At 43.2% G+C, this 23,910-nt stretch overlaps 1 protein-coding gene across 1 annotated transcript in view; it reads left to right on the top strand.

The window, feature by feature from the left end:
• Window positions 1-8,117: 8,117 nt before the first annotated feature.
• Window positions 8,118-23,910, top strand: part of CANX (calnexin) — a 33,195-nt gene continuing 17,402 nt past the window's right edge. Inside the window, exon 1 of the mRNA XM_088023206.1 lies at window positions 8,118-8,275. The gene's annotated coding sequence lies outside the window, so the exon portion shown is untranslated. The remainder of the gene's footprint in view (window positions 8,276-23,910) is intronic.

Here is a 23,910-nt window from a genome sequence, read left to right as displayed (position 1 = left end):
GAGGTCTCCATTCTCGGGGCGCCTGGGTGGCTCAGTCATTAGGCGTCTGCCTTCGGCTCAGGTCATGATCCCAGGGTCCTGGGATCGAGCCCGGCATCGGGCTCCCTGCTCCGCGGGAAGCCTGCTTCTCCCTCTCCCTCCCCGTGCTTGTGTTATCTCTCTCGCTGTGTCTTTCTCTGTCAAATAAATAAATAAAATCTTAAAAAAAAAACCACTTAAAAAAAAAGTCTCCCTTCTCTATCAGTATCTTGAGATAATAGAAAATCTATATACTCTAGGGGCACCTGGGTGGCTCAGTCGGTTGGGCGTCTGCCTTTGGATCAGGTCATGATCTCAGGGTCGTGGGATTGAGCCCCACGTCCGCCTCCCTACTCGGTGGAGAGCCTGCTTCTCTCTCTCCTCCCTGCTTGTGCTCTCTGTCGCTATCTCTGTCTCTCTCTCAAATAAATAAAATCTTCAGAAAAAAAAGAAAATCTATATACTCTCTCTACTGCACCCCCCAATTCCGGACACAGGACTTCTAAAACCCTTCTAATTTACTAAGTGGTAACAGTACTAGGTGCATCTTTTGTTGTCATATTTGGTCTTTGACCCTTATTTTTGATACAGACCTTCCAAGTCCCTTGGAATTTCCTCGGTAATAGCAGTGTCTTTTGTTCTAACGAGGTAGGTGTTGGTGGGCTGCTGGCTGGGGGCTGGTCCCCAGAAGGACCAAGCCATGATTAGAAGCTTGGAACTTTCAGCCCCATCCCCCATTCTCCTGAGAGGGAAGAGGGGCTGGAAATGGAGTTAACCATCGATCATGCCTTTTCTGATGAAGCCTCCCTAAAAACCTGCAAAGTATGGAGTTCAGAGAGCTTCCAGGTTGGTGAACACATCTGTGTGCAGGAAGGATGACATACCCCCAACACCACAGGATGGAAGTGTCTTTGCTTGGGACCCTCCTAGACCTTGCCCGATGTATCCTTTTATCTGGTTGTTCATCTGTATCCTTGGTCATATCTTTTCATAAGTTGGTAAACATAAATAAGTATCTCCCCCAAGTTCTGCGAGCTGTTCTAGCAAATAATCAAATCCAAGAGGAGGTCGCAAGAGCCTCTGATCTGGAGCCAAGTTGGACAGACATTGTGGGTAACCTGGGGACCCACTACTTGTGATTGGCATCTGAAGTGTGGTCAGTCTCATAGACTGAGCCTTTCACTGGTGGGATCTGACGCTAGCTATCTCCAGGTAGATGGTGTCAGGATTGAGTTAAATTGTAGGGCACCCAGCTGGTGCCATAGAATTGCTTGGTGTGGGAAAAACCCCCACACATCTGGTGTCAGAAGGGTTATGGGTATGGTACTGGTGTGAGTAAAGGGGAAACACAGGAGCGTAGGTTGCTTTTTTTTTTTTTTTTAGGTTTGTCTATTTTTAGGTAATCTCTACACCCAATGTGGGACTTGAACTCACGACCCTGAGATCAAAAGTTACATGCTGTCCAGCTGAGCCAGCCAGGTGCCCCTAGTTTTTTTTTTTCTTTACACTTTATTAATTTCTATTTTTTTTCTTTTTTAAAAACTTGTTGACATTTTCATTTTTCACTGACTTTTAATTATTTTGAGTTTCAAATGGCTGTGCTCTCCCCCTAGAGATTCTGATGTGATGTTCCACGGGTACAGCTTGGGCACTGGGATTTTTAAAAGTTTCCAAGTGATTCTAATGTGCAGACAAGGCAAATAAATATCCCGTGCAATGTAAAACATAGAGGCCAATGCAAGAAAACAGAAAAAAAGCAATGTCTAGGGAAGACACATAGAGGAAAAAAATCTTCAACTAAAAGTATGTGAGCATAGCAGCCTGGTGAAGTGAGGAGATCAACAATTCTCTCTCCAGAAAACGATGATAAAGTTGGAGGAAAAAAGAAATCCAAAAAACCATTTAGGGTTCTGGAAATTGACCAAAAGCAAAGGAGAAATTGAGAAGCATTTATCCATGACAAACCACTGAACTCTGGGTGAGAACAGAGAGTCTGTGGCATTCTTGCCTGGGGCTGCTCACGGTCCCCCAGCCTGGGCAGCAGGGCAGCCGACCACGACTGGGCAGACCGTACCACCCAACAGTTTCGCTGCCAGAGGGGGCTCACTGAATTTGGAACAAACCACAGCCAGATGCTCCTACACACCCACTAGAATGGCTGCAACAAAAAAGACAGACCATAGCAAGTGTTGTTGATGCTGTGAAGAACCGAAACCTTCCGGCGTGGGAATGTGAAGTAGAACAACTACTTTGGAAAACAACTGGGCAATTCCTTCTAAAGCTAAACATAAATTTACCACATAAGCCAGTGGTTCTACTCCTACATAGTACCCAAGAGAAATAGAAATGTTTGTATAAATACTCATATCCCGATGTTCCTAGCAGCATTACCTATGATAGCCCCAACCTGGAAACAGTTGAAAGGTCCATCAGCTGTTCAATGGATAGATAAATTGTGGCATATCCTTGCAATGGAATATTATTCAGCAATGAACAGGGATGAATTCCTATACATGCTGCTGCATGAATGAACTGCAAGAACATTATGCTTTGTGAAAGAAGTCAGATTCCATGACTGCATATTGTATGATTCCACTTATTTTTTTAAATTTTTATTATTTTAATTTTTTAATTTAAACTTAATTAGCCAACATATAATACATCATTAGTTTCAGATGTAGTGTTCAGTAATTTATCAGTTGCCTATAACACCCAGTGCTCATCACGTCACGTGCCCTCCTTAATGCCCACCACCCAGTTACCGCATTCCCCTCCAATATGATTCCACTTATATGACCTCTCTAGAAAAGGGAGATCAATAAAGGGAGAAAGCTGTTCAGCGATTACCTGGGGTTGGCTGGGAGTTGACTGCAAATGCGTACAAAGGCTGATATATCATAAACTTGGATTGTGGTAATGGCTAAAAATCACTGAATCATTTACTGACAATGGGCTAACTTTATGGTATGTAAATTATATGTCGATCAAATAAAAAAAACCTACGTGAGGGTAGAATAAATAGATTTTTTAATTTATTTATTTATTATTTGTATTTTTATAGATTTTATTTACTTATTTGCGAGAGAGAACATGAGCAGGGGGGAGAGGGAGAAGCAGGCTCCCCACTGAGCAAGGAGCCAGACGTGGGGCTTGATCCCAGGACCCTGGGATCATGACCCGATCCAAAGGCAGATGCTTCACTGACTGAGCAACCCAGGCGCCCCGTAAATAGATTTTTTAAAAAGGTTTTATTTATTTACTTGAGAGAGAGCAAGTGAGCACAAGTGGGGTCAGCAGCAGAGGGAGAGGGAGAAGCAGACTCCCCACTGAATGGGGAGCCTGATGCGGGGCTCGATTCTAGGACCCTGAGATCATGACCTGAGCCGAAGACAGATGCTTAATCGACTGAGCCACGCAGGCGCCCCAAGAGATTTTTCTTTTTTTTTTTTAAGATTTTATTTATTTATTTATTTTGAGAGAGAGAGAGTATGAGAGGGGGGAGGGTCAGAGGGAGAAGCAGACTCCCCGCCGAGCAGGGAGCCCGATGCGGGACTTGATCCCGGGACTCCAGGATCATGACCTGAGCCGAAGGCAGTCACTCAACCGACTGAGCCACCCAGGCGCCCCCAAGAGATTTTTCTGATGTGCAAGATTTCAACAAAACCTTATTCCACAGCTTGGGCAGCAACAGGAAGACGAAATTACCAACTGTGGCAGTAAACCAAGAAAAATGGAGGATGTTGGGTTATTGAGAGAACATTAAAGGATATATCTGTACAAAGAGTCTATAGCAGTTTTATACCATACAGTCCCAAATTGGAAACAGCCCAGATAACTGTTCCTTGGTGAATGGATAAACTGGCATGCTCATACAATGGAATACTACTCAGCAAGTAAAAGGAACAAATTCGTGATAAATGTTACTGTATAAATGAGGATCTCAGAAGAATTTGTTCAGAGAAAGAAGCCAGACACAAAACACTATATACGATATGGTTCTATTTATATGAAGCTCTAGAAAAGAGAAATCTGTAGTAACAGAAATAAAGTCAGCTTCTGCCTGAGGCTGGTGGTAGGAATCTCTATGAGGGAATGGTAGTATAATAAAAATCAGTCATTGTTCTGGGTTCCTGGTGCCACAGCTCTTAAAATCCTTGGAATTTCCATGAGCGATAGGAGCGTCTTTTTATTTTTTAAAAGATTTTATTTATTTATTTTGAGAGAGGAAGAGAGCGAGAGCAGGGGCGGGGCAGAGGGAGAGAGAGAATCTCAAGCACACGCTACACCGAATGCGGAGCCTGATGCTGGGCTTGGTCCCAGGACCCTGAGATCACAACCTGAGCCGAAATCAAGAATCAGACGCTTCACCAACTGTGCCACCCAAGTGCCCCAGGAGTGTCTTTTGTTGTTCATAAGGAGCCCCTTTCAGCCACACCTGAGTTTATGCTAATAAGGTGATTATTGGTGGGTCCCTAGAGAGCTTCGGGTTGGAGGCTGGTTACTAGCCTAACCAGTGAGAAAGAACTGAATAGGAACATAGGGTGCTCCTTCTGGCTGTGTCCCCCCCTTTCTCTTTCAAGCAAGGGAAGGTGGGGATAAGCAAGGGTGAGGGTGACTTTGCAGAAAGGGGGGAGGGGCAAATTAAGTTATAAGCAGCAATTGGATAGGAAGGATGGATTGGTCAACAATTTTGTTTATGGTGAGTTTTATTTTTTTCATTTTATTTATTTTTTAAAGATTTTATTTATTTATTTGACAGAGACATAGCAAGAGGGGGAACACAAGCAGGGGTAGTGGGAGAGGGAGAAGCAGGGAGCCCGATGTGGGGCTCGATCCCAGGACCCTGGGACCATGACCTGAGCCTGAGGCAGTTGCTTAATGACTGAGCATCCCACGCACCCCTATGTTGAGTTTTAAACATTTTATTTTTTAAAGCTAAACACAAAGCGGACATTTACGTGATTTTAAGTAAGCTCTATTCCCAATGTGGGGCTTGAACTCATAAGCCCGAGATCAAGAGGCACATGCTCTATCAACTGAGCCAGCCAGGTGCCTCCATTTAGGTGATTCTTTATTGAAAACATAACATACACACGTTATTAAAAAGCCTCCTTTTCACTTTTCACTTGTGGAACCATATATTGCCCAGGAGGTACCTGAACCTTAAGTTAGAAAATGAACAAATCCACAAGTGTGGTTATGGCCGAATCAACAAGCAGCCAATTGCCCTGACAGATAACACTTGGGTTTCTCCATCTCTTGGTAAATATGGCATTATCTGCATGAAGGATCTAATTCATGAGATCTTCACTTGGAAGTGTTGGAAAATACTTCAGAGAAGCAAACAACTTCCTGGGGCCCTTCAGATGATCATTTCCAGGAGTGGAATGAAGAAAAAGACCACCCATTTTGTAGAAGGTGGAGATGTTGGCAACAGGGAAGACCAGATTGGCGGGCTTATTAGAAGGATGACCTGAGGTCTCTACAGTGATTATTTTTGTAATCTGGTCAGTTAATCAACAGTGACTGCTTTTAAATTGGGGGGGGAAAGATACTCCTTGGGGTTTGTCCTTTGCTTCCTTTTTTTTTTTCTTTTTTAAAGATTTTATTTCTTTGAGAGAGAGAGAGCACAAGCAGGGGGAGGGGCAGAGGGAGAGGCAGAAGCAGGCTCCCCGCTGAGCAGGGAGCTCTGCTTGGGGCTCTAGCCCAGGGTCCTGGGATCATGATCTTAACTGACTGAGCCACCCAGGTGCCCCTTGCTTCCTCCTCTGAAGAACATTATGCTTTAGGAAAAAAATCCCCAACAGGACTCTTAGCAGGATCTCGAGTCCTGCCCTGTCTTGGGCCCAGACAGGATCCCCAGGATCAGCCAAGTTTGAATTCCCTCTTTTTTGGGGGGCTATACAGTTCACCTCCAGTCACTCAGGCTCACACTCCCAGTGTTGGCTTTGATTCCTCTCTTTCCCTAGCCTCCTGAGTCCAACGGACCATTCTTCAGCGTCAACATTTAATGCTTTTGTTTCTATACATGCTGCCATTCCCTAACCCTGCCCTTAAATCACCTCCAAGAAGTGGCTTCCTAACCGGCCTCATAGTCTCTCTGTTTTCAGACCTCCCTGGAATAATACTAAAATAATCTAAAATCCAAATCTAAAATCTAAACCATCTCCCTGCAGACTCCTTGGCTCGTCCTTCAAGGCCTGCCCCTAACCCAACCCTGGAACTGACTCCCATCACTTTCTTAGATACCTTTCTCTGGCCAAAACACTCTTTGACACCTTCCTCCAGCCAAAGAAATAAAATCTTTAAAAACACTCCAGCCTAAACACACGCTACCCATTTTCCTGTCTTTGCCTATGCTGTTCCCTCAGCTAATGAAGCGTTCAACCCTCCTCCAACTCTCCGACTATAGAAATCCTGCGTATCTACCAGGTCCAGCTCAAGTCGTACCTCTTTCCCTGTCCATTCTAGATGAAAGCAGTTCCTCCTAACTCAAAGCTCCATTACCTTTGCTCTCTCTCTTTTTTTAAAGATTTTTATGTATTTGAGAGTGAGAGCGAGAGAGATCACAGGGAGAGGGAGAAGCAGACTCGCTGCTGAGCAGGGAGCCCCATGTGGAGCTGATCCCAGGACCCCTGAGATCATGACCTGAGCCGAAGGCAGATACTCCAGGGACTGAACCACCCAGGCGCCCCTCCATTACCTTCTCTTTACTCTCTGTCTATATCTATTTATCATCCATCTATCTATCTATCTATCAATCATTGGACAAGCAGGGGTGAAGGAGCGGGAGAAGCAAGCTCCCCGCGGAGCAGGGAGCCCTTGGTGGGGCTCCATCCCAGGACCCTGGGATCCTGACCTGAGCGGAAGGCAGACGTTTAACCGACTGAGCCACCCAGGCGCCCCTTCTCTTTACCTTTTAGCACCTTTATTGGAGTAGCTCTTTTGCTCACATACCGTTCCTATAACTACATTTTAAGGTCATTGTTTGGAACATGTGGCCTTCAAAATATAAGTAAAATTCTCTTACATAGATCTGGGGGTTGAAGAACTGGAGAATACTAAACTCAGGCAAACACCAAACTCGGACTCCTCTTTTCTCCTTCCAAGTGGCAGGAGGAAATAATGCTGGTTCCTGGGATAAGCGATACACCGGCTGATTCTAGTTTTTTTCCATCCCAAGATTCAGCCTTTGGGCCTCCAAACAAACGGAAGACCAAGACCAGGACCTATAAACGTCTAGAAAAACCATAGACCATTTCCATTTTCTGAGGTTCTCAGCATATTAAACCTGAAGATGTGTTAAAAGCGGGTTACACAAGTTGTGATGGGTCTGCAATCTTCCCATCCTTTTCTCCCAAGCCAGCCGTCAGTCCGTCTCTGTGCCCTTACGTTTAATCTTATTTAAGGAAACATCGCAAACTGAAAATGGAAATAACCTTGGGTTATATCGTATTCTGGACTCTGTGTTGGATAAGGAGGCGGCAGGCTGCTGCGCCCAGAGAGATGACTCTGCAAGAACGGTGGCGCCTGGTTACACAGAGCTGTGCAGTCAACTCCAGGCCCGGCCAGGGGCGCCCGCGCCGGGTTTCCTCCGGGGCCCGCACATGCCGCCTCCGGGAACAGGCCCTTCCCCAGTGGCCCAGACGATCTCCCACCCCTTCTGCCGGCTGCCATTTGCCCCTTGAGCAAAGGGAACGGGACGCCCATCCCGGGGGCCAGCTCCAGGCACCGGCGGCGTATGCACCCAAGAGGTCGGGACGAAACGCCGGGCAGCGGGCCCACTGAGGAATCAGGGCGACCGGGTGCCGGAACGCCTGCCCGGCCAACCCCGCCCCAGGGCGCGCGCGCCCCAGGTTCCCGATTCCGCGGCGGCCCGCCCCCTTCCCTCCCGCCCAACCAACAGCCACTTCCTGCCTCACTTCCAGCCAATCCCCACACTCCACGAAGAATAGCCCTAGGGGGCGTATGGGAAGGTGCGGAGAGCGATGGCCGCACCGGCCAACCAAATCCCGGAGCTTGCGTGGGGGGGCGGGACTTGGAGCTGGCCCTAGCTACTCAGGAGCGGGGGGCGGACGCAGGGCCGGGCTTCGCGCGGTGGGGCTCGCTCGCGCGGCAGCAGCGGTAGCCGAGGCCTCTTGGTTCTGCGGCACGTGACGGTTGGGCCGCCTCTGCCGCTGTCTCCACTGCAGCGCGGGGCCAGGTGTGCGGGCGGGTGGAGGCGCGGGCACCACCGGCGGACCCCGCAAAGCTCGAGGTGAGGCAGGAGGCCCGCGCGTGTCCTCGGGCCTGTGAGGACCTCGGGGGGCCTGGGTGCGCGGCGCGGCGGCCCAAGGGCCGGGCGTGGCCGGGGCCGAGGGGGTCGGGCTGGGCTTGAGGGCCCACAGTCGCGAGGGACGAGGCCCGGGCCCGAGCCGGGGCAGCTTGGTGTGGGGAGCCGGGCCCAGGCCGCGCCGCCGGGGTCGGGAGGCGTGGCAGGTGCCCTAGAGGCTCCCTTGACCTCTGGGTAGCTAACTTCTTCCTATGGTTTTGCTTCTAGGGCTTTCTGAGGCCTTTTACTGGCTACCCGGGAAGCCGCAAGGTGGCTGGGAGTAAAGGGGGAAAGGTCTGGAGTGGGGTAGGGCCTAGTCTGTACTCGTAGCAGTGGGAAAAGGTGATATCAGACCGGGAGAGAATGTCTGGGATTAGCAGCATTACAGGTTCAGAATTGAAAAATAAAACCGTAAAGCGAGGACCGAACCCTAGCACCCCGAAGAGTGTGGAGAATGTGCCAGAACACGCCTGGGTTGAAAAACTTCAGTCTTAACATTTACACCTATTGGGGGGTGGGGAGTAATCCAGTCGGAAATTCAGTGGACGTTTTAAAAAGCAGGAAAGCACCTGAAAGCCCACTGAGGGCATGGCGTTTTTTGGTGGAGGAAACAGATCCAGAGCTATAAAATGACAGGCCCAAGGTCATGCCATTAATTTTATGATCACGTTTGGGATTATAGTTGAGGGCAGGGCAGTTTTGGTGTAGGGGTTGGGGTTAAGTTTAAGGCCCTGGTTCAAGCCCTTTATGGCCCGTTTGTTGTGTGAACTTAGGCAATTTACTTCCCCTTTGTGTCCTAGGTCTCCCCAAATAATGGACATAATAATACGTGATGGAGTTGTTAGAATTAAATTGGGTGTACAATAAGGTAGGGAAGTCTGACACATGATAACTGTGGTATAAATATTGATTGCATTAAGTTACTATAATCCAAATGCTGCTGGTCCGCTACACTCACATCCTGCGCTTTGAATTAAGCCCTGTTTCCCAGTATCTGAAGTCACATTTACTTATTTACTTTTAAATCAAATTTTAGTTAACATACAGTGCAATATTGGTTTCTGGCTGAAACTACATTTACAGTAATGGGAGGGAGAAATGGATCTGGTGGGTCAACTGCTGGGCATGGCACACGTGAATGCTGGTTGAAGGAGGTTAAACTGAGCTGAATATTAAAAGCTTGTGAGGACAAAGGTGAGCCACGGTTAAGTCTCTTTACCTCTAATTTAAGAAATGGAACATTTTGTTTAATTTTTTAATGAGTAGACTTTTGTTGTTTTTAAGAGAAGAATTGTGTTGAGTTTTGAAATCATTCTGTATCTCAGCTTTTCCCCGCGTTGTTCGAGGGTCATGAGTAGAATCACTGCCATGTTGTACACGCGCTGTAATTATACTTAGAGCAGCCTCGGAACAGAGGTAAAGCACTGTGTGGGAGTTCTTTGCACCATCCAGGGTGCACAAGCCAACAAACCTGGTAACTGGATCATGAGAAGGCTAGAGTGAACTCTGTATTGGAGTGGACGAGTCCTACCACGACAGATTTTCTGACCTATCTGAAAATGGGTGTTAGCATCCCGCTCCACCTAACTATCTTAACTGGACAGACAGTTCAACTAACACATTATCTTCCAAGAACCATGAGAGGTAAACGTTTGGGCAGAAGCTGTGGCTGCCGTTTTGGCAATCATGCTGTTGCATCCTTTCATGAGAGTTCACTTTGCTCTGTGAGATAGCTTCAGGGACAAAATGACCGTTGGTAAGCAGAATGCAGAGTCTTGAATTCCAGGCCCAGCATGGTAAGTAACTAGCTTATGAACCACCTTGGTTTCCCCATCTTTAAAACGGAAATGGGAAGTCTCCTGGCTGCCTCAACTTTCGGAGGCCACTGGGAGGGACAAATAAGATGGGGAACAGGGAACTACTTTGAATAGTGTGCTGCACTGTGCAGACAGAAGAACTGGCAGTCCATAACAACTCCTAGGAAAAATAAAAGGGCCTGAACATAGTTGTAACCTGTATAGCTCACTGTAGAACTTCATCGGGAAAGTGCTGCTAGTTGGTCGCTTTTTTAACTGCAGCAGATGTACTTTTAAATTAAGCTTGACTGTGAGCTATGAAACCTATTTGGAGTTTTTTTTTTTTTAAGAATTTAGAGGATTTTCAGCAATGTATTCTGAGTATTCACATGTTAAACCTACTTAGGTTATAGGAAAAAAAGAAAGTGCTATGGAAAAACCAATTATGTTCCGGTCAACGAAAAACAAAATTCAAAACTGTAAACAAGGTATTACAGATATATTTTTAAATGGATGAGCATTCCCAATAAAGATCATGTTTTATGTAGTTCCCCCTTCTTAAATGCTTTTACTTTTTGACTAGATGCATGTGTAATACAGTGAGAAGGTATAAAGAGTAGTAAAATGGTTCATCTGTGACTGGAATCAAATCCCTTTTAACTGGTTCCTTTCCAATCTAAGGCTTAAAATTTCTTACTTGCCTTAAAACTTCGAGTTTTAGAACCATTAAAACTTACATGGTATCACTGGGCAGTACCCGGTAATAGTAGAAATCACTGCTAGTGTTGCTCATATGTCCTGTAAGCCAGGCACGTGCATTTTGTTTATACAGTGACCCTAAGAAGTATATAGTGTTGTTATTCTCATTTAAGAGATGAAACTGAGGGCCCTGAAGTTAGTAGTTCACTCAGTGTACCAAGTTATTGGATAGTCCAGGAGGGATTGTGACTTCTGAGTTCCAGCTCATAAACACTGCTCTATGTCTAACTGTGACCTCGGACAGTTTCTGTAATTTCTCTTAGCTTTAGTTTTCTCCTGTGTCAGCTGAGGGTGATCAAACCTCCTGGGGTTCTTGTGAGGATTAAATTAGACAACCTAAGATACTTAAACCCCATAAGACCAACATTTTGAAAAGGGTATATTAATAGATGAGTGGATAACCTGCCTGAAAGAAAGACTGCCTCATTTCCTATTATATACTGCCTTAAAAAAAAAAAAAAAATCACTTTTTTTTTTTAAACAACCAAGAACATTAGCTAGGTTATTTCTTCTTCTAATTTCTCACGAATTAAAGGAATTATTTGAAATATCTTAACTTCTTTTAAGAGACAAGTCCCACAAAGAAAAGCCCAGAACCAAATGGCTTTACTGGTTAAATCTACCAAATACTTAAAACGAGAATTAACATCAGTCATTTACAAACTCTTCCAAAAACAGAAGGGAGCACACTTCCCACTCATTCTGTGAGGCCAATATTACCCTGATACCAAAACCAGAGACTTCACAAGAAAACTGTAGACCTATATCTTTGATGAAAATAGATGCAAAAACCCTCAAAATGCTAGCAAATGGAATCCAGTACCATATAAAAAGGACTATACATCATGCCAACTGGGATTTATCCCAGGAATGCAAGGTCGGTTGAACATACAATAATGAATGTAACACACTACATTAATAAAGGACAAAAACCACATCTCAGTACACACAGAAAAAAGCATTTGACAAAATGCAGCTCCCTTTCATGATAAAAAAAATACTCAACAAACTGGGAATAGAAAGAACTTCCTCAACCTGCTGAAGAGACAAATAATCCCTTCCTGGGGATTTCTTCTGTTCCTCTTTCTAATTTCAGATGGATTACAGGAATTAGGGTTGAAATTTCCTAACTTTGTTTAAGAAACTAAGTCCCACAAATAAAAGCCGAGAACCAAACGGCTCCATTGGTGAATTCATTCAGAAACCTAGGGAAGAATTAATACCAATCCTTCCCCAAACTTTTCTGAAAAATAGAGTACTTCTCAACCCATTTAGTAAGGTCAGAATTCCTCAAATACCAAGACCAGACAAAGACTTCGCAAGAAAAGAAAACCATAGACCAAAATATGTTTTTTTTTTTTTAACGTAATCGCTGTGCCCAGCATGGAGCTTCAACTCATGACCATGTGATCAAGAGTCGCATATGCCCTACTGACTGAGCAGCCAGGTGCCCCAGACCAATATTTCTTATGAAAAAAAAAATAGACTTAAAAAGATAAAACATAAAAATTTAAATTTAATAAACTTAATAATATAAACCTCCATTTGTTTTAAGGATCATTTTTTTCCTAAATAGACCCTTATTGAGAGTAAAGTTTTGTGCCTTACAGGGTACAAATTTACTATTTCTTTATTGTGCCTATTCCTAAAGTTGATCTAAGTGGTTGTCGGATTTGCTGAAATTCAATGCAGATTTGTCTGTTTCTGTTAAATAAGATATTAGGTGTTCAGGTGAAGTCTCATGTGCATTATTAAATGCATGTAGTAAAATAATTGGGATTGTCTTTTTTCAGAATGTGCTGAGAACAGAATTACAATTAACCAAAAATAAATGGAGTTTTGGAGAATCCATGAACAGAAATAATCAGTGACTAAGCAGGAAAAAAATCACAGATAAACATGGACATTTCTATATACAAATGCTAAAATTGTAGAGACACCATTGCGAGGAAGAGTTAAATCCTATAGTGTGATTAGAGGAAAGCAAGTTTTCCTGGCTATGCAAAATTATTCAGCTTTGCTGAAAAACTTTGGAGGAGGAGGCAGGTATATTAGACCTATGGGTCTACTATGAGAACTGAAGGTGTGTTCACTCTGGTTGTACTAATTGTGCACCAAAGAACAAACTGTTTGCATATACCTACCTATAAAGTCCTGGACTCTAATAGACTTTGTATTATCTTTTTCTATTTTCACAGCAGGCCTTCCTGCCAGTAGTACTATTACCCACATCTGTAAAATAGGGAAAGAAGACTCCTGGGAGCTCAGTAAGCTGAGCAGGGGAGTCTGGAGCCCAGGTTTCTCTGACATGACAGGTTATACCAGCCATGTGCACCATACTGCCTTGGGTTATCAGGAATTACTTTTCTGAATCGGCAGTTTTAAGATAGGAAATTTCCGTCTCTAGAAGTCAAAATGAATTCACTCTTAAAAGTTAAAAAGCATGGACTGCAGTATTAAAAGTGAGTGGATTAGGTGCTCTTGAAGCCTCCTGTCCCTGAGATTTTGAGAGTTGGACTTTTTGCTCTGTCCTTGGGAAATTGGGAAGCAAGCCAGAAATCATGTATATAGTAGTATAGCTTAAATGTACATGTATGTGTTTCATTCCCGCTTTCTTGGCTTTGTGTGTGTTTGTCCGTGCAAACCCAGAGGGTGGAGATACTCTGGCCTGGATGTAGATAGATAATTACATTTGATTACCAAAAACAAAACCCTTATAAACTGGAAGGAAAAGAGAAAGACTTGACCTCTTCAAGTTCAAATTTCTCATCAAGCTCACATTTCTGAGTCTTTATAATTTCATGCTTTATAGAAGTAGCTCAGTTTAAAGCCGGTGTCTGGACAACTTTGCTCAAGTCTAAACTGACATCTTTGTTGATCCAGTATACATCATTTTAAAAAAGCATTTAATTTTGAACTAATCATAGAGCTGTAAGAAATGGCAAAAATAGTACAGAGCAGTCCCTGGTACCCATCACCCAGCTTCCCCCAATGGTAGCATCATCTTTTTTTTTTTTTTAAGTAGGCTCCATCCCCATTGTGGAGCCCAGGGCTGGGCTCGAACTCACGACCCTGAGATCAAGACCTGAGCCAAGATGCAGAGTCAGACACTCAACTGATTGAGCCACCCAGGCGTCCCCCCAGTGGTTATCATCTACATAACTATAGTACAATCTCGAATCCAGGAAGTTGACTTTGGTACAATCTACAGACCTTATTCATAATTTACCAGGATTTGCATGCATGTGTGTGTGTATGTATATAGTATGTAGTTCTGTGCAATTTTGTCATGTTGAGAATTCATTTTTGAAATTGTTACTTTTTTGGCATTATTTTTGTAGAAAGAGAATACTACCATGAGTCTTAAGTGGTACTAACAAACCTGTGCATTTTTTGCAAGTTAGATAAAGAAAAGATAGGTTATAATATTATGAGTTTATTTTGATACTGACCCAAAACCCCCAAAATTGATTTGTAGAACTAATACTACAGTATATTCATAAACTCTGAAAACATAGGCGAATATACATAATGTCATCAAGGTCACTTTTAATCTATAAAATATTTTTATGTTTCCAGATTTTTTTTTTAAAGATTTTATTTATTTGAGAGAGAGCATGAGAGAGAGAGAGAGCGCACCAGCAGAAAGAGAGGCAGAGGGGAAGGGAGAAGCAGGCTTCCTGCTGAGCAGGGAGCCCGAAGCGGGGCTTGATCCCAGGACCCCAGGATCATGACCTGAGCCGAAGGCAGACGCTTAACAACTGAGCCACCTAGGCACCCCTCCAGATTTGTTTTTTTTTTTGAATCCCTTTGCCGCTTATGTTTCCAGACTTTATAGACACCATATTATAGATTGAGTTCCTAAAGGTCAGAGACCGACTTTTTTTTTTCATATTTGATGCCTACTTGGCAGTCGTGGAATTGGATGCCATCAACAAACATTGGTTTAGTGTCTCACTCTAGCCAGGTTTTCTGATGGGTATTAGATGATTTTCTCCTTTAACCCGTTGGTAATACATAATTGCCAATCTAAGCCTGTGATTGCCAGAAAACATTCTTGAACTCTGCCACCCAACTTTTATCAGAAGTCCAGTTGATTGATTGATTGATGAGGATTTGAAGGATATGCAGTCTATTGATTTCTCTAGAGCCTAGATATTGTAGGTTTTATTTTTATTTTTTATTTTATTTTTTAAAGATTTATTTATTTGAAAGAGAGCACGTGCACTTGCAAGCATGGAGGGGGCAGAAGGAGAGGGAGAAAATCTTAAGCAGACGCCTGCTGAATGGGGAGCCTGATTTGGGGCTCCATCTCCCTACCCTGGGATCAGGACCCCAGCCAAAATCTGGAGTCAGATGCCTATCAGGGCGCCTGGGTGACTCAGTCGTTAAGCATCTGCCTTCGGCTCAGGTCATGATCCCAGGGTCCTGGAATCAAGGCCTGCATCGGGCTCCCTGCCCCGCAGGAAGCCTGCTTCTCCCTCTCCCACTTCCCCTGCTTGTGTTCCCTCTCACTGTGTCTCTGTCAAGTAAATAAATAAAATATTAAAAAAAAAAGATGCCTATCAAGAGTCAGATGCATAACCAACTGAGCCATCCAGGTGCTCCATAGGTTTTGTTTTTAGATCTAGATCAACAGAAATCAGAACTTGGACCATATGGTGTTGGCCCCCATAGTATTTTGGGGTTTTTATTGACGTAGTCTTTGCTTACATTAAAGGGTATCTTAAGACAGAGCCACACAAAACTCACATTTGTATATAACTTAAGGGTATTTTTGAGACAAGTTGTCCAATTCAGTAGATTCATAGATGTTAAAAGATTTTCTTGTTTGTGCTTTTGTTTTTTACTTGTGGGCTGGCTGTCCTAGAGGTCCAGACCTGTAGTGATGATAATTTGACTAAGATAGGAATTTAAGCAGCCCACTGTGAAACTTTTTCTTGTAGCACTGAGCTAGTTACAGGTTATGCATTCACCCAGCATTTGCATCCTGGCTCAGAGGGGCTTTGCTGTAGAGTTTAAGGTAAGAGTCTTGCAGTGATAAAAATTACGAGAGACAGGGAGAGAAGATGGCCCCTGAAAGAAAACCAGAAAATGAAGTGGTCTAAGAATATAATGGCTTAAAGTCGGGGGTGGGGGATCGGACTGCTGTAATGGCATGCAGGAATGCGGGAAACCTTGCCCTTGAGGAGCTGATACATCAGCATGAACTGTGAAATAGAATTTTAGCAAATGTGGTCAATGTTTCTTTATTACAGGAAAATGTTTCTCGGTTAAGGGCGCCTGGGTGGCTCAGTCGTTAAGCGTCTGCCTTCGGCTCAGGTCGTGATCCCAGGGTCCTGGGATTGAGCCCCGCATGGGGCTCCCTTCTCGGCAGGAGGCCTGCTTCTCCCTCTCTCACTCCCCCTGCTTGTGTTCCCTCTCCTGCTATCTCTCTCTCTCTCTGTCAAATAACTAAATGAAATCTTTGGGGCGGGGGGGGGGAAGGTAATTTCTTTATTCACTTTTACTCCTGAATTTAAAAAATCTAGGAACCACTTGCCTGTGGCTCAGGGGAAGTTGGGGGGGGGGGCGCGGTGTGCTGTTTGTTTTCTAAAAGCATTCTTGCTTTGTTGTTGAACTCCTTGTTCTATATTTCCTATTGATAATCTTAGAAACAGGAAAGCAAAGTGACAGAAGTACGCTCTCTGCTTAGGATTCTGTCAGTGTAAAGACAAATGAAGACTTTAAAAGGGAGGAAAAAACCTGAAATCCTCCTAGATGGTAAAATATGTGGAAAATCACATTGTGTCTTTCAGGCAGAAGCATTTGTAGAATTACCAAGTAGGGTGCACTGCACCGGGATGCAGGAACCTTGGCTTCTGATCCTGATTCTGCCAATAATTTGATTTTTGGCAAGTTGGTCTCTGGACCTTAGTCTTGTCAAAAAGGAGAGCTAGACTAGATTCCTCTGGTATATTTCAGCCCCAGGATATTTTTGAAGGGGTGGGAGATCAAACATTTGAAGCATAATCGTGGAACATCTTTTTTTTTTTAATTAATTTTTAGAACAGTTTTAGATTTACAGAAAAATTACAAAGATAGCACAGAGGAGTCCCAGTTTCCCCTACTATTAACAAATTAGCGCAGAACATTTGTTACAATTAATGAACCAATATTGATAGATAAATATTAACTAAAGTTTTCTTTAATTCAGATTTCCTTTGTTTTTACCCGTTGTCCTTTTTCTGTTCCAGGATACATTACATTTAGTCATATTTCCTTAGGCTCTCCTTGGCTGTGACCGTTCTTTAAATTTTTTTTTTAATTTTATTTATTTATTTCAGAGAGAGAGAGAATGAGAGATAGAAAGCACGAGAGGGAAGAGGGTCAGAGGGAGAAGCAGACTCCCCGCCAAGCAGGGAGCCCGATGCAGGACTCGATCCCGGGATTCCAGGATCATGACCTGAGCCCAAGGCAGTCGCTTAACCAACTGAGCCACCCAGGCGCCCGGCTGTGACCGTTCTTTAGACTTTCCTTAGTTTTGATGACCATGACATTTTTTAGGACTACTGGTTAGGGTGTTTTGTAGAATGTCCTTCTATTGGGATTTTGATTTGTGTTTTTCTCATGATTAGACTGGCGATAATGGATTTTTGGGAGGAAGACCACAGAGGTTAAAGTCCTTTTTTCATCACATTGTGTCAAGGGTACCTACTATCAACATGACCTTTCACTGTTCATGTTGACCTTGGTCACCTGGGTGAGATAGTTTTTGCCAGGTTTCTCCAGTGTAAAGTTCCCCCCTCTCTCTCCCCTTTCCCATACTGTGTGCTCTTTGGGAGGACATCACCTGGTGCAGCTGCGCACACGTAAGGAGTGGGGAGTTAGGCTCTCCTTCCTTGAAGGAGGAGTAACTGCATAGATTAGTTGGAATATTTCTGCATGGGAAATTTGTCTCTCCTTCCCCATTTATTTCTTTACCCATATATTTGTGTCAGTATAGATCCATGGTTATTTATTTTCTACTTCGGGGTATTATCTAGTACCACTTACTTTGTTGCTCATAACTGTTCCGCTTTGGCCACTGGGCACTCTTTCTTGTGTTCCTTTGACATACCCCCCCCATCATTATAGGTGTTTTATTTTTGTTTTCTTTTTTGAACACTTTACTGGCAGTGTGAGATGTTCCAGGCTCACCTTGTGTATTTCCTGCCCCAATTCTAGAGTTGGCCATTTCTCCAAAGGGCTCTGTTCCCTTTAATTGGAGGTGGTATTAAAAATCAAGATCTTGGTACTAGGTGTATATTTATTGCTACGGAGACGTAGTTTCTTTTAGGCCCTCAAGGTGACACAGGAGGGAAACGTGTGCATACTAATGGGCATATATGCGCCTGTCTATAAATACTACTATATGTAACCCTCTGTAAATTAGCCACAACATGAGTTTACACTGATGTCTCCAACTGTCTCCCGTTACCATAGGGGCTCTTCCAGCCTCTTTCCTTCGCTTATCTGTCAGTTCCCACACCCAGTGGTTAGAACGTGGTTCCCGCCATCCACTGCCCATATACTCGTTCAGTTCCAGTGTACGCATACAGCAGCATCAGCTTTGTTAACCTGTCCCCTGTGGGGAATAACTTACCAGCTGAAGAAGGGCTTTCGCACCGTCTAGTTTACAGACTCCACTTGTTTCTGAAGTTACGTAGGTCAGCATCTTCCCTCCATCCCTTCCAGTGAGGTGGTTAATATATCTGTAACACGAACAATTGTCACATCCTGTGTGCTGTCCTTGGGCCACTTGACCTCCTAAATGATTTTCTAAAATTTTCATCCATTGAGATTCACTCTCTCTGCTGTGAGGTTTCATGGGTTTTGACAAATGCGTAGAGTTATGGATCCATAATCTTAGCATCCTACAGAGTAGTCTCACTGCCTGAATTACCCCCCTGTGCTGACATATTCATCCTGACCACTTCCCCCAGACCTCTGGTGACCACTGATCTTTTTACTGTATCTGTAGTTTTACTTTTTTCAGAATGTCCTATAACTGGAATTATACAACACGTCGCCCTCTCGGACTGGCTTCTTTCACTTAGCAATATGCATTTAAAATTCATCCAAGTCTTTGTATGGCTTGAGAACTCATTTCTTTGAGTTGCTGAGTAATATTGCATTGCAGTTTGTTTATTCATACAGCTATTGAAGGATATTTTTGATCCTTCCAAGTTTGGGGTGGTTATGGGTAAAGCTGCTAGAAATACTGGTGTGCGGGGTTTTGTGCATCTGTAAGCTTTCAGATCAGTTGGGCAAGTACCTAGGAACATGATTGCTGAATAGATGGTAAGATTCCGTTTAGTTTTGTAAGAAATTGCCACACTGTCTTCCAGAGGGGGTATGCTATTTTGTATTTTCACCAGCAATGAATGAGAGCTCCTGTTGGCTTCACACCCTTGCCAGTGTTTGGATTCTTGGCCATTCTAATATGTGCATGCTTGTATCTTGTGGTTTTAATTTGCAGTTAGCTAATGGCAAATGATATTGAGCATCTTTTCATATGCTTATATTCCATCTGAATATCTTTGGTGAGGTATCTGTTCAGAATTTTTTGTCCCATTTTGTAACTGGATGGTGTGTTTTCTTATTGGTGAGTGTGAGTTCTTTGTACATTTTGGAAACCAGTCTGATAATCTGTTATCAGATGTGTGTTTTCCAGATATTTTCTTCTTGTCTGATTTGTCTTTTAATCTCTTTAAGTCTTTCACAGAGTTGAAGTTTTTAATTTTAGTAAAATCCAGCTTACTGATTTTTCTTTCCATATATCTTACTTTTGATGTTTTATGTAAAAACTCACAAGATCACCTGAATTTTTTCCTATGTTTTCTTTTAGAAGGCATAGTAGTGCAGCATTCTGTATAAATACCCACCCAGTTAATGCTACCTTTTGGATTCCATTTGGTGTAGGGGGACTGAAAGAAGATGGGGGGGATTCTGTGTCTTGGTAATGTTGGATTTTCATTAACAAAGCAGAGAATTAAGGTCACCTTAAAATGTCTTGTTGAATTCTTTGTAAGTATGGACAAATCTCGGAACATTTAAGCTGACTTACTGGTGGCTCTTGGAACTAGAATAGACCTATTGGCTGTAGCGTTTTGGGGGGTGGGTATTGGCAAATTCCTGGTGTTAACGCAGCATATATAAAGCTGGCAGAGGGTAAGTCTCATTAAGTGGCTCTGAGAGGCGTGGTTTGGTGAGACTGACTCCTCACAGGTTCCACAACCTTTTGAATAATGTGAAAGGAGCAGATGAATGCCTGCACACTTCTCTCCCCTAAAGAACAAGGTTCTGCACCTCGAGTGTAGAGAAAACGGCAGTGGGCGAGAAGTGCATTTTCTGAAGCTTGCTAGAGACTTTCTGTGTTCCTGACAGGACAGGTAGCCAGCCTTCTGCTCTCTGAAAACGGTTTTCCTTGCAGGGAGACCACTCTGCCTCCCCAACACAGATGCCTTCTTTCCCCCTGTTCCTTGGCCCACAGCCTGGGCTCGCTGTTCTGCAGTCACTCTGCCCTCACTAACCCTACCTGATACCCCCCCCTCCCCCGCCCCATTCCAGATCACTCCCTCCTAAAGGCTCCTCCTGCCTGGTCTTCTGTCTTGCTTTCCATTGTACCTTCTCAGCACGCAACTATGTAGCGTTCTGTCTAGTGTGATAGAAATACAGGATTTGAATTCTTTTGAGTCTCACTGTGATAATAAGTAGGTTATTTTGATTTCATTAACGTGTAAAATAAAATGAGAGTAATACCTCACGGGAGGTTTACATGAACAGTGTACGTGAAAGTGCTTTATAAACTGGAAAACAGAGCCCAAATGGATTATTCATAAACCCTAAACGGTGGTTCTCAAAGTGTGGTTCCTGGGACTTGTTAGAAAGGTAAAAATCCAGGCCTGGACTGAATCAGAAACTCAGACTGAGCCCCAGCAGTCTGTTTCAGCAAGCTCCCTGCGTGATGCTGATGGCTGTTTAAATTTGGGAAACATGGCTCTACATTGTACTTAAAAACCAAAGGAGAGCTATTGCAGTCTGCCCAGGCTGCCGTATAGAATACCGCGGCAGGGGCTTAAACAATAGGAAATTATTTTCTCTCAATTCTGGAGGCTGGAAGTCCAAGATCAAGGTGTTGTCAGGATTGGCTTCTGGTGAGGACGTTTCTCTTGCTTGCAGAGAGCTGCCATCTGGCTGTGTCCTCACGTGGACTCGCCTCTGTGCATGAACACTCCTAGTGTCTTATGTGGACAGCAGTTTCGCTGGATTAGGGCCCTACCTGCCCTGTGACCTCTTAACCTTAAGTACTCTCTCAAAGGTCGTGTGTCTAGATACAGTCCCATTGGGAGTTAGGACTTCATCATGCAAATTTGGGCAGGGGAATACAATTCAGTCCATAGCAGCAGTATATCAACACATTAAAACTTGTTGAGGGGAAAAAAAAATCAGTCCTACCTTTTTTAAAGGTAAGTAGTTAGCCCACCAGACCATCTCCCTGATTAGCTTTTTCTTCTTGGATAGCAGTGTTCCAGCACCAGTACTCTGTTCTAAGTAATCCATTGCTTTGTACTTTTTTTTTTTTTTTTTAAGATTTTATTTATTCGACAGAGAAAGACACAGCAAGAGAGGGAACACAAGCAGGGGGAGTGAGAGAGGGAGAACCAGGCTTCTGCCGAGCAGGGAGCCCGATGCAGGGCTCGATCCCAGGACCCTGGAATCATGACCCAAGCCGAAGCAGACGCTTAACGACTGAGCCACCCAGGCACCCCGCTTTGTACTTTTAATTACTACTAGTCTTAACACATTTTATTTACTTTGAAAAAGTCAGCTACATACTGTTTTAGTTGTGTTTGGGGCGAATTTGTAGCTTATACCGGGGAATCTAATCACCATTTATAGCATTGTTTCTTTTCTTTTCTTTTTTAAAGATTTTATTTATTTAGGGGCACCTGGGTGGCTCGAGTCAGTTAAGCCTCAGACTCTTGATTTTAGCTCAGGTCATGATCTCAGGGTCTTGAGGTGAAGCCCCATGTGGGGCTCCATGCTCAGTGTGGAGTCTGCTTGAGATTCTCTCTCTCCCTCTACCTTTCCCGCCGCTTGCACGCACTCTCGCAAAATAAAATCTTTAAAAGGAAAAAAGCCTGCGCAACAGTGGGGTGGAGCGGCAGAGGGAGAGGGACAGGCAGATTCCATGCTGAGCACGGAGCCTGAAGCTGGCCTCCGTCCCAGGACCCTGGGGTCATGACCTGAACCAAAGTCAGATGCTTAACCGACTGAGCCACCCACCCAGGTGCCCCTATAGCATTGTTTCTATGAGAGAGGACTTGGGAGTTGTATAAAATTGATTTAGATAAAAGGGTTGAATCAGCCGGTTTAGTTTTCAGAGAGTAAGTTGTAAATCAAACAGGGGCGCCTGGGTGGCTCAGTTGGTTAAGCGACTGCCTTCGGCTCAGGTCATGATCCTGGAGTCTTCTCCCTCTGACCCTCTTCCCTCTCATGCTCTCTATCATTCTCTCTCTGTCAAATAAATAAATAAAATCTTAAAAAAAAAAGTTTTAAGTTGTAAATCAAACAGCAATATTGCTATGCCATTGCAGAAAACAGAGGTCTTTCCAGTGAATAAATGAGAGATTACTTGTATTTTTTAAGTATAAGAAACTGAAGCAGAATGTTGACATGAAGAGTTTTTTCTAAAAACTAATACGAGTCCTAGGAAAGGTAATAAATGATTTTAGTTAGCACTTTCATTTTCCGCACTAAATTCTAAGCATTTAGGAATCCAGTCTCCCTTTCATTTTGTGAACATAGTCCTAAGATGCATAAATAAAGAAATACCACTAAATAATGCATGAAAATCTAGTTCTTTGTGTGAGGTTACTATAAAGGATTATAAAGTTTATAAGGAATTTGGCATTAAATTGAGCATTAGAATAAATTGATCTGCATTTTTCTAGAAACTCAATTGGTCAAAATGTCAGCGTTGGTTATGAATTGAGACCATTCGAAGTTTATGAAGGAGCTCCTTCAGGTTTTTTTCTTTTTGCACTTTGCCTAAGAAATAAAGGTCATTGTAAACAAGAGACTAGAAGTATTAAGCTCAGGTGTTTTTTCTTAAATCTTTTTTGTTGTTGAATTAAAAACACATAAGATTTACTATCTTTTTTAAAAAATTAATATTTGTTGATTTACTATTTTCACTATTATTAAGTGTACAGTTCTGTAGTATAAAGTATATTTACATTCTTGTGCACTCATCACCTCCAGCCATCTCTAGAACTCTTTCCATCTTGCAGAATTGAAACTGTACTACGTACTATTGAATCATGTTGTGCATCCATGGGACTCAGCTTTTATATCTTAAAGATCTGTGGTCCTTGAGAAGAGGGCCCACTGCCACCCAGGACAGTCTAACACAATACACAAGGCATCTAAGTGTTTAAAAATTAAGAGATAAAAGTAGCTGGTCCTTGGTTTAATATTTTTGTTGAGTCTTAAAACACTAATTTAAAACCGTATCTAAACTTGATGATCTTTGAACAATAGCTGTTAAATCTTTAATGTGAGGCTATTCAGCTCGTCTGTTACCATGTGATTGTAAATTGTAAATTAATATGCAGAAGAGGCTTTTGTCTATCGGCAAACTCTTTAAATGCAAGCAGTTAGTTTGAAATTGCATTCAGACACCCTGGGTCTGGGTAGCCAACATTCTATATGGGGACAATTGTTTTGAGTTTCGTTTTGAAATTTTCTTGAAATTCATTCTTTTAACTAACTGATTTTGGGAAAACCCCCTTCATCTCTCTGGGCTCACTTTCCTTACCTGTAAAATGAAATAGTCACAATAAAATTCTTTTAGCTCTAATTTGAAAGCTTTAATTTTATTTTTATTTTATTTTATTTTATTTATTTATGTTTTTAAAAGATTTTATTTATTTGACAGAGAGCGAGAGAGGGAACACAAGCAGGGGGGATGGGAGAGGGACAAGCAGGCCTCCTGCTGAG

Source organism: Eumetopias jubatus, unplaced genomic scaffold (assembly GCF_037043125.1).
Source record: "Eumetopias jubatus isolate StellerSeaLion01/CBP00866 unplaced genomic scaffold, mEumJub1_p1.0 scaffold_5, whole genome shotgun sequence".
Classification (NCBI taxonomy): domain Eukaryota; kingdom Metazoa; phylum Chordata; class Mammalia; order Carnivora; family Otariidae; genus Eumetopias; species Eumetopias jubatus.
This window is presented reverse-complemented; position numbering and strand designations above follow the sequence as displayed.